Source organism: Tachypleus tridentatus, chromosome 6 (genome assembly GCF_004210375.1).
Source record: "Tachypleus tridentatus isolate NWPU-2018 chromosome 6, ASM421037v1, whole genome shotgun sequence".
Taxonomy (NCBI): Eukaryota; Metazoa; Arthropoda; class Merostomata; order Xiphosura; family Limulidae; genus Tachypleus; species Tachypleus tridentatus.
Window position 1 is genome coordinate 38,270,126 of NC_134830.1, and position 12,163 is coordinate 38,282,288.

At 33.9% G+C, this 12,163-nt stretch overlaps 1 long non-coding RNA gene across 1 annotated transcript; it reads right to left on the reverse strand.

Moving 5' to 3' along the window:
* Nucleotides 1–233: 233 nt before the first annotated feature.
* On the reverse strand, nucleotides 234–7,502 carry LOC143254525 (uncharacterized). The gene is made up of 5 exons (XR_013030234.1): nucleotides 7,114–7,502; nucleotides 5,058–5,146; nucleotides 3,433–3,647; nucleotides 2,323–2,482; nucleotides 234–1,468 (listed from the first exon to the last, which is right to left on the reverse strand). It is a non-coding gene; the product is annotated as an uncharacterized LOC143254525 (long non-coding RNA).
* Between the last annotated feature and the right edge of the window lie 4,661 nt (nucleotides 7,503–12,163).

A 12,163-nucleotide genomic window follows, 5' to 3' on the forward strand; every position in this document is an offset into this window, starting at 1 on the left:
TCTGGACTAAAAGCACTACAACAACATAATAATAGCCGGCATGAAAGCTTGGGATGGAGGAAGAGGTCCTGACCCTCTTAGGTATTTAAAAATGTAACATACCCAAATACCCGCAAAGAAGAAGTGAAGCGAAGTATGTGTCTCTCATATTATTAGGGACTGTGTGACTATTTACCTTCACTTTCTTTTATTCCTATCTGATATGCTGGTCTAAAGAGCAGTATTACCGGGAACATATTTCAAACAAACTATTGTAATTCATGCAGTTGATGGAACATTAATCATAGTTAAGGTTATGATTCAGAGATCTATGATGTAAATAAAAAACCAAAACAAAGTTGGAATGGTTTTTCTGTTTTTAACATATACATTTTATTTCATTTTCTCACAACACCGAATAAATGAATGCATGGTAATTACAAAAGTCATAAGTCATATCTTAAAATAAGCGTTGTGAAACGAAAATAGAATAAATAATTTCATTTTATAAAATAGCTATTTTATGCTTTTCAGTTTTTAAAAAGCGTTCTGAAACTGTTTTTCCTTTTTCTTTATTGTTTATTTGTAAAACTAATTTTTCAAAATATTATATTTATACAAAAGTATGACTCGTATCTTTTGAGTATTTGATAAGTGATACCTACTGGGTATTTAAATTTTTTTTTTTACAAATAAAAAAATAAAGGAAAACATTTTGAGAACGCTTGCGAAAAACTGAAGAAACATATGATAGATATTTTATAAAATTAATTTATTTATTCCTCTTTCGTTCCTTAACGCTTACTTTAAGATAAACATCAAGAAATGTTAAGATTTTTTTATAGAACGTTACACGAATTCTTTATTGAAAGGACCAAATTGTTAAAAAAAAAGGCTTAAACCACTGTAACTGCATGGGAGACTACATATCGAGAGAATAGTTATATTACAAACTTCTAGTGTATCATTTACTTCTCTGAATTAATTACACAACTCAGACTAAATTTTTTTTCATCTAAAGGAAACTGAGTGAAAAGGGCGAACGTTATATAAATTAATATTTTCTAGAACGGTGTTTTATTTTCTAAATAAAAGCCACTGGAAATCTAATATTCGTTTGCGTAAAGCGATGTGAGTGGATGTGCTCTAAATTAGACAATAGAACGACTTATATAAAGTCATTGGTTAACTTATAAATAAACAACAGAAATTTCACAATAGGTCCTCTACTACATGTACAGTTAATTAATTTACGAAGAGAACATTATCATTCTATAATCGAAATCTTTCTTATATGATACTTGAAAAAATTACTTTTATTTCGTGATGTGCAACCCCCAACTCAGCAAAATTTTTATCCTGTGTTCAAACAGATTTGCAGTAGGATTCACGATTTTCCCGTTTCGCCACCTTTTTCTGTCACGGAGAACTTTTCTTTTCTCCATTATCAGGGTGCAGATATGACTCCAGTGAAACGTCAAATGTGGATCTATTATAAATATATAATATATATGATATAATAGTACTGTCTGTTGTATATACATGTAAATACTTCGATGGATCCTCTCTGAAATTGGTATGAAGGTTTTTTAGATTTATGGGGAACTACACACAAATTTTCTATTTTGCGGTTTTTACGAGTGTTTTTGAGAGGGTTTTTTAAACACTACTTTGCCACTGTTGATGGATCTTCACCGAATTTGGCAAGAAAGTTTATTGAGTCCATGATGAGATACATGGGAACTTACGGTTTCACATTTTTTGTTTTGCTGTTTTTATGGGCGTTTTGGGGTGTTTTAAAATTATATATAAAAATAAACAATTTTTTAATGTCCTAAGATAACCTTTTATTAATCATGAATTTACATAACTACCGTTCAGGTTACAGGTACCCCAGCTAGTTAGTTTAATTTATACAGTTTTGGTTTTTAAATTTGTAGCCAAACATTATTCATTGATAAATATTGTAACCATTATTTTACAAACTGTTATACACTGCTATTTTAAACATTTTATTGTATTTAAAACTTTTGCAATGAAAGAATATTTTTTTCTAACTTCAGGTGAGATCACTTCTGTCGTGTTTAATTCATCGATATACAAATCACGATACGCTCTACTTCATAATAAACCAAATGTATTGTATGATTACAAACTACAGGATATAATATGTTTAATACTAATATTTGCATTATTGTTAATGTGCTACTATGAAATAATCTACAGGTTCACCAAAGAAATTTCAGTTTGAAAAAATTTAGATTTTCAAAAATGATCTTAAGTTTGTTGACAAGTGAAATGGTGAACAAATATTTATCTCAAATTAAGTTCGTTTTAACTCACCAGTTCTCGAGTAAAAGGAACAATTGCCGATTCTATTCTGACCCCACAGTTCGAATAACGGTGGGGAACACTTTCACTCCATAAACAAACTTGATGTTATCAATAATGGAAACGAAAAATATTCCTATCAGAGTTATTGAAATCTTTGTTAACGTAGCATCTGCAAATGAATACATGAATCGGTGTACAAATATGTATATGTTAAACACGGGAAAGTACACACATTTTACTCACATTTACTTACACTTTTTCCGTATTACAGTTTTATATTTCCTTTTTTTAACCAAAAAAAGCTTCAAATTGAAAAGTAGACAATTAGGGGTATATTTTGAGAGCTTTAGGTTTTTTAAAACTAATTTTATTTAATAATACCAATTATCTACTACTTGAACCGTATATAACTATCATGTTAGACAATAAATCACCGGGTTCGATAGTCGAATACACGAAAGTATCAATTTTATCTGCACGTTTAAGTTTAATTTTTACATTTTAATAAATAATTATAAAATAAATAGCAATAATAATAATGCATATATACACCCACCCACACACACAAGATATTTAGAGTTTACCTTAGCTCTAGGACTACCTGCACTTGTTCTCGTGCGTCTGCTTTCCTAACTATTTGTTTACTCTATTGTTTGTTCCTCAAAAAAATGTGTGCTATTGATTATAAATCTTACCAATAGCAGCGTGAAATATAAACTTTTATAAAAGGAAGAGGAGAGGGACGTGTCAGTGTGAGATGAACATGTATAATATCTCAAAAATCAAGAAAAAGTTGCGCACGCATACAACGATAAGTAAGTTGTTTGATCAAATTATTTGTGTAACTCTAAAAATGTCACGAGCTGTTCACTTTGACCTACGTTTGATGCAACGAATAAATCATAAAATGACACGAATGAATTTTGATGAAAAAAGTAAAAAGCAGAGAATTTGAAGAGACGTAAATTATCTGTCAAAATACTGTTGAATGCGCAACAGAAAACGTTTACGATTCTACATAAAGGTAGTTTAAAATGTTTATTGTTTCATTTGAACTCCGGTAAAAATTTATAAATTATGATAAAAACAAAGGATTTTCAGAGTAAACTTTACACACACCTTCCACAAAAGTAATAACCAAAAGACAGGCAATACTGGCTATCACATATGACACTATGATCGGTGGTTTCCGTTTCACAAACTTTACCACTAGAGGAATCACTACACAAGTCGGGAGTTCCACAACAGCTGACAGTGATAAGTTAGTGTACATACTGCCCCCTAGCAAAGCTGAGTCGAAGGTCAAGCCGTAGTATAGAAATGATGTTGCAAAACTAGATATCAAAAAAATCTTATTAGTAAAAGAATCTTTGACAGTAAAACGAACACAAAAAATTATTTATATGTCCTTAATCATAGTGTTAATAAGCTCATGTTTCATTGGTGTCGAATATCAAGGTTTCTCAGTTGTTTTTTTGGATGAAGTCTCACATTTCCAAAAATATGTACTTTGCCCATACACTTAACATTTTTTTTTTCTCTCAAACTATTTCGTGTGCTTTACAAATCTTGAATACGGCATTGATAATTAATCACTGGAAGTCAACTAACTAGAAGTCTTCTTAAACATGTCCTCCGCTAAATGATCGCGATGTTATAACTATCAATAATCAATGTTTAAAAAATAGATTTGTAAACACAATCGTTAACTATATATCTTGACATTATTAAGATTATCTTTTAAATATAATAAAGATAAATTTTGTTGTAATTGTATTAAGTGAATAAACTATCACGTCTCGTTCTAGAAAGTTTGATAAGTCTTTTCTTTGCACAGAGTGCCCCATTTGTTTAGAACCACTGGTCAATTACATTCAGCACAACGAAACGATAACCTCATACATATATTAAACCTCATTGTTTGTAATTTTTTAAACCTTATTTCGTAATAACTCCCCCTAACTGATAATGATATTGTTCAAGTATTCTATAACATTAACCAATAATCGTACGAGGGAGGTTTAAAATCACCACTTAACCGTCATACAGTAAGTAACTAAAGTTCACTAGTTTAATCATTTATAATTTTCTAATTATCGCACGTTATGTTTATGTAGGAATGAAACTACATGGCTGACCTATATGCTCACTACTTTAACGACTATTTATGAAAGTAGACTTGTCTTCCTCAACAGTAAGAAGGGGCTATCTTTACAAGATAAAAAATAATTGACACTCGCATAAGTTTTAAAATAATGTGTCTGAAAACACTTAAACATCAGTGAATTCGAAATTTCGAAAAAACCTTTATCGATAACAGATTCGTTCGAAATTATTGTAAAATTGGGAATCATGGATTTAAATCTGAAAATAGTCTGTCTCATTTGTGAAACAGCTGTTATGGTAAAAACATGAAACGGCTTTTTTTGTTAAAACGACACTTATATTTTTATTCTCATTTCGTTTGTTTAAGTGTTTAAAGAGTGCTTTTACCACGACAGTAAAGTGTCCTTTAAGTAGTAAAACGGTTGGTAAAGACATAGTTGTAATAATGTGAGGTTATCACAGTAATAATGTAAGTTTGCCACGGTAAAAATGTAAGGTTTCTAAATATAAATATATTAATCACATAAGTTATCTACAGTTTCCTTTGTAAAATTCATCTTATATATCATGATGGTCAAGGTATTGAAAGTTCCTTGCACATATTACGTACAAAGCATGTAATGTCTATGAATACTCACAAAATAAATACTATTTCTATCGTTCTACGTCGCAGCCGTGAAGTCTTGAACAAGTCCAGTACGGTTAACGTCGACTGTCTTTTCGTCTCCTGAAATTTGATTAATTAATACAAAAATAAAACGTTGTGATCATTTTGTTGATTTTCAGTATTTTTAAGTCTTAACCCAAAATTGATTTGTCAAAAATAGAGCTAAGGTCAAAGGTTATGTCTAAATAATGATATCATAAAACTTAAGAAAGAATCGCTTAGTCTGTGTTAAATTTTCTTTTCATGAAACATAGGAAAGCCTGCTAACAATAGGGAGTGAAGAAGTTATGTCATATAAGTACACAAATACAAGGTTTTAACATGTTTATTTAGCCAAAATTTAGCACTTTCGTTCAAGAAGAACGTATTCCGTTGGTAAAGACATCCTTTATTTTAAACTGACAGACTAAGACCAAAGAACACACTGCCAACATTTAAGCCAATCAATGTGTGAAAAAAGTGTTTGCTTTGGCCGTCACTATTAAAAAGCACCAAAGGTTTTGGGTTTTTTTTCGGTAACAGAACTAAAAATCATGAAACCTCTGTTTCATTATATTAGCACACTAACCACAAGGTTACCTTACTGTGTGTGAGCTAAGATTAACTGTAGGAAATTATAGAGTTATCTTAGGTTTAAAGTATTGAGCTACGAATATTAACTTTAAAATAATTTGATACGCTGGTGCAACCATATCCATTAAGTCTAGTTTTATTTCATTCAGAGATCAGCATAATACGATATGAATAGATCTGATACTTCTGACCTTTTATATTATTTGTACATTCTGACTGTGTTTACTAATATACCACACAGTGGCTCTGCGGTATGTCTACGGACTTACAACGCTAAAATCCGGATTTCGATACCCGTGATGGGCAGAGCACAGATAGCCCATTGTGTAGCTTTGTGCTTAACTTAAAACAACTACTAAGATCATAAAATTTAAAACACAGAAAAGTCAAAGAGCTTTAACAGTGTGAGTCATAAAATTTTAGCTCTATTTAATTCTTGAACTCCAATTTATAATGGCCAATTCCGCTGACTCAGCGGTAGGTTCGAGAAATTATAACGCTAAAATTAGAGGTTGTATCCCTGCATCAGATACAATGCCGGTAGCCCATTGTAGAGCTTTGTACTTGGAAAATACATTCACACTTCAAATATATATAATCTATAAATAAATCATCACGAGTTTCGTTTCAGAATTAATTATTATCGCTTCAATCTTCACTGCTAGGACTTCCATGATGCTATCCAAGTTTGAAACACTTAGTTTATTGACTTTCATGAAATTCCTGACGGTATTCTTTACGTCTGTAAAGCGTTTCCTGGTAAAAAGCCATCTTGGAGATTCCGGAAGGAACCTAAAATTATATATATAATCCACTGCAAGATTTTACCCCAATGAAGTAACATCATTTACTTGCACTAAGATTTTCAAATAGTTATGTATTTGTTAATAAGAGTTATTGTGTGATTTTACGCTTAAAGGATATGGGATTACTGGCAGCTATATTTTCTGGAAAAAAACAAAAACAAGAAAAAGTCAAATTTTAATTTATGCCAGACATAAGGCTTAACGTAATCGAATACAAATACAACATAAAAGGGAGGCAATACATTAATAATTTGTGAATACATTTTTTGGTATAAAAGCATTTAACTGGGTTAAAATATATAAAATAGAATTAACAGTCGAAATACAATAAATGACATTTGTAGAAACGTAATATTGAATGAATTGGATAAACACGAAATTAAACATCAGAATCTTAAATTTTTAAGCCCGAAATAAGTTTTTTAAAAGATGAACAATCCAAATGGCTATATATCAGTAAAGTCTCATTAACACTAAAACATTTATATAAATGAAATTCAGATGCACTAATCCTATGATTTGAAGGTTTTAGAAATGTTATAGTGAAATATTTAAGTAATTGACCTATGGGGCAACTAATTATTTAGTGCTTTAAGACTTTTTGTTTGTTTTGTATGATAAAATAATGATAAATCTTTTCAAACTCACCACCAAGCGGTCAACATTGGTAGCCACCTGCACGTAGTTACAGGTTCGAAACACTGCCAGTCCCTTATTATCCAATCAAGTCCAGGGAAAATGATTAAACCTGCGATCCAACCCAAAGAAAATGAAACCGCTACCCAAAGTCGATACCCTGGACTAATCGTTTGAATTACTGCAGAAAAGTACATAAATATTCAAATTACACAGCGTTTTATATTTAGTCCACAACAGAAGCCGTTACATTTCAGGATTGTTTGTTTGTTTGTTTTTGAATTTCGCACAAAGCTACTCGAGGACTATCAGTGCTGGCGGTCCCTAATTTAGCAGTGTAAGACTAGAGGGAAGGCAGCTAGTCATCACCACCCACTGCCAACTCTTAAGTTACTCTTTTACCAACGAATAGCGGGATTGACCAACACATTATAACGCCCCACGTCTGAAAAGGCGAGCATGTTTGGCGCGACGGGGATGCGAACCCGCGACCCTCGGATTACGAGTCGCACGCCTTAACACGCTTGGCCATGCGGGGCCTACATTTCAGGAAGTACTAATATCTAAGAGAAAGAAAAAACTAAATTTTTTAAATATTTTTTGCAAGCAATTTCTCTTTTTCCAATGAAAGTGGAGGATAGGTTGGTTGGTTGGTTGATTTAGTGTTTTATGACACAAAGCAGCTAGGCTATTTGCGCCAAACGTCTGGTAAAAAGATAAAAATAAATTAAATGTAGTAAAATTCTTGAAAGGAAATGAAGATAAAACAAAACAGCATTGAAAAACAGAAAAAGCATAAAACTAATGTTGACATCCAGTCTACAATGTTAAGAGAAAAAGCAGAGTTAGAGAAGTTGTAAAGGACTTTCTCTAGCATAATGGTAATGATCATAACCCACCAGGAAGACTAACAGTAAGTACAAGAACCACCGTCAGTCACCTGAAGTTGGCCTTTCCAGTCTTGGTTCCGTCGTTATGTGTCATTATGGCCAGTACTAAAAAGTAAAGTAATAAAAGTGTTAAAAGACATGCAAGAAAATTGTAATAACAACTCGCCAGGATGACTAACGGGTAATTCAAACAGCTGCGTTAGTCACCTAAAGTTGGCCTTTCCAGTCCTGGTGTCAAATTATTCAATGTTGTGGCCATTTTCCAATTTCAAATCGAACTAGAGAGATTGAGACACTTAAAAGACAAACACAATTAAAAAGGTGTAATGAATAAATATCAAACAACTAAAAGACATTAAAAAGATTAATGGCCATTAAAAAACTAAACTTTATCAAGGTGGGCAGTGTCACCATCACCAATAACACTGTCCAATGTTACAGACAAACCTTGGGACAGAACATGTTTAAAATAGTGCCGTCGTTGAGAGTCGTAACGATGGCAAGAAAGTAAAATGTAGCTTACAGTGATTTGAATGTTACACAAATTACACACTGGTGCAACAGTTCCAGATAAAAGAAAACGATGAGTTAAAAAACTGTGACCAATGCGTAGTCCAGTTAGAACAACGTCCTCCTTCCGAACCTTAATGGAAGCTAGACGGCCAAAGTCCAATATAAGGTTTTATTTGGAAAAGCTTGTTGTCGCGTTGCTCACTCCAAGTCGACTGCCAGCTGGCACGGAGCAGAGCCTTGAATACAGGACCATAGTCCATGTATGGATTAGGCACAGTGGTGATAGTGCCAGAGCAGATAGATTTAGCTGCCGTGTCTGCAAGCTCATTCCCGCGAATACCAACGTGGCCTGGTATCCAGAAAAACTGGAGAGAAGTAGATGTTAATGAGAAATGGGTCAGTCCGTTTTGAACATCAGCGAAAACAGGATGTGAACGAACGTGAAGCGATTCCAGGGCCAGTAGAGAGCTAAGCGAGTCAGTATAAATAGTGCAGTTGCAGTACTGCTTAGCTATAATATGATCCAGGGCAAGAGATATGGCGTACAGTTCAGTTGGTTGTTTTCTTATAGCAAAGCCACATCGGACTATCTGCTGAGCACACCGAGGGGAATCGAACCCCTGATTTTAGCGTTGTAAGTCCGTAGACTTACCGCTGGATTAGCTGGGGCGTACAGTTCAGTAGTAAACACAGAAACTGTAGAGGGGATTCTGCACGCAACCAGCGAGCCGCAACAAACACAATTATCTGATTTAGTACCATCCAAATAAATTGGAATGGAAGAATTGTTCGAAAGATGTTCAGTAAATAAAAGAGGTACTTCCAATCGGGAGTATCTGCCTTTCTCAGATGACTTAAAGAAAGGTCACATTTGGGGACTGTAATAAGCCATGGGATGGGCTGACCAGTGAATTCTGCAATGTTATCCAAGGACAGACCCAATTCATCCAATTGCGCCTCTGGAAGCGAAGGCCAAAAGAAGCAATGGCAGATCGTCTGTTCTGAAAAAGTATGGCCCACTGAGGAAATAAAACAGATCCCCAGGTGGGATGCTTGGGTAAGGAACGAAGTTTCGAATAATATAGTAAAGACAGTTGCAAACGGCGAAGGTGTAAAGAAGGTCCATGAGATTCTACGTGTAAGCATTGAACTGGGGAGGTGCGGAAAGCCCCAGTGCAGAGTCGAAGTCCCTGATGATGAATGGGGTCCAGCATTTTTAAGGCCAAGGGTCTGGCACAGCCATAGACCATTGATCCATAGTCGAGTTTCGATCAAATAAGAGCACGATATATCTTTAACATAGAACATCGATCCACTCCCCTACTGGTGGTAGAGAGGATGTTCAGTGCTCTTGTGCATTTGACCCGTAGCTGCTTTAAGTGTGGTATAACGGTCAGCTTACGGTCAAAGATAAGCACCAAGAACTTGGTCTCAGGGACCACTGGCAGCAAAACTTCACCAATACGGAGTTCAGGATCAGGGTGAATACCCCGTTGGCGACAAAAGTGCATGCAAACGGTTTTAGAGAGAGAAATTAAAGTCGTTCGCCGTGGTCCACTTTAGTACACGATTGAGGGCAGTCTGTAGTTGCCGATCAATATATCTCATGTTCGACGACTGACACGAGATGTGAAAGTCGTCGACATGGAGCCCATTTGCGACTGTGAGAGGGAGTTGTTCAGTGACGGCATTAATCTTTATATTGAAAAGTATGACTCTCAAAACACAGCCCTGAGGGGCCCCAAATTCCTGTAGAAAAGAACGGGAAAGTATGGAACCCACACGAACTTGGAAACTCCTGTTCATTAATGAAAGTTTTAATAAACATGGGTAAATGGCCACGTAACCCACATATATGGAGGTATCGCAAAATGCCATACCTCCATGTTGTGTCATAAGCCTTCTCAATGTCAAAAAATATTGATACAAGATGTCGTTTGAGAAAGGCTTCTCTGATTGATGTTTCAAGTCAAATTAGGTGGTTCGTGGTGGAGTGCTGTCGTCGGAACCCACACTGGGTGGGCGAGAGGAGGTTGTTTGATTCAAGGAACCAAACAAAACGAGAATTAACCATCCTCTCTAAGGTCTTACAGAGACAGTTTGTTAAAGCAATTTGATGGTAGTTTGAAGGAATCTTGGGATCTTTCCCAGGCTTAGAGAAAGGTAAGATAACAGCCTAGCACCAGGCATTAGGAAAAACATTCTCCTGCCAGATCTGGTTAAAAACAATTAGAAGAATATCCATCGCCAGGTGGTTGAGGCACTAGACTCGTAATCTGAGGGTCGCGGGTTCAAATCCCCGTCGCACTAAACATGCTCGCTCTTTCAGCCGTGGGGACGTTATAATGTGACGGTCAATCTAACTATTCGTTGGTAAAAGAGTAGCCTAAGAGTTGGCGGTTGGTGGTAATAACTAGCTACCTTCCCTCGTGCATTTTTACACGAAATTCAAACCAAACTCAAGCACATTTCAAGAAACAATTTTGCACTTTTCTTCGCCAAATTTCAGTTGCCAAAAAATAAAATTGCACAAAATTTAATATGAATACACATCTTGTTCTCATCTTCATTAATTCATGCTCTTTACCTTTATCTCCTTACGACTACAATCTTTAAATCGCATCCTGTTTGCAAAGTAGGACGCGTTGAGCTATTATTAGCTCAAAACAAACCAAACTCTTTCAATAAATGTTATAAAATGGTCTTTAACTGTGTTAAAATGAATTAAAATCCCTTACCCTAATAGTTCTGCAAAAATTACTTAAACTATTACCCTCTTCTCTATGTTTTAAAAAGTTAATTATAACTCGGTAAACTAAGACATGCTCAGCAACCTGAAGTGGTCTTTTCGTCTCGGAATACTGAACAAATAAATACCTGAAGAAAAAAAATATAATTAATAACATAGACCTGCGAATTCAAACTTCATGAAAGTTGTTTTGGTTTTGAAAACATATTTCTCCATAACTCATCTGCGCAGATTTCGAAATAATATTCTTCTTTTTCTATTATGTCAGAATTTTTTTTTTACAAATCAGAAAGAAAAATAAATATTCATGAGCTCGAATTATCTTAAGTAGTGACCTCTATGTATTTCAAGAAGTAATTTCAGTAATAAAAATATTTTTAATATATTATTATATTTATTATAAAAGAGTGTAAAAAATGTCCTTACTTGCGAATCCTTCTGGCCATTATTTTTTAATGTATTTGTTAATAACTGAGCATAATCCATAAAGGATTAATATTGTTACAAACTCTTAAATATATTTTTAATTGAGAAATAACAATTTCTTTCAACAGTACAAACAGAACTACGCTGTTTACGACAATTAAACCAAAGATAGAGAAACCAAAATATAAATAGTGTGTGCGACTAATATAACGAAATGAGTAAATGTACAAGTTAGGGTTAATTAGTCGTTTCATATATAACTATAAACTCTTATAGAGGTAGAGATACATGTTAGCCAAGTTTATGGAGAAATTGTCTCTCGTGAGAAAACTCATTATTTGTTTGAATACCTTTACCTTAAAGATAATGTAGTTTATTATATTTATGCAGAAATTAAACACATTATTATATTGAAACGTGTAAAATTTTAATTTGAGAATAATTATTTCACTATCTATAAATGGGTCAATTAGATCATTAAAAA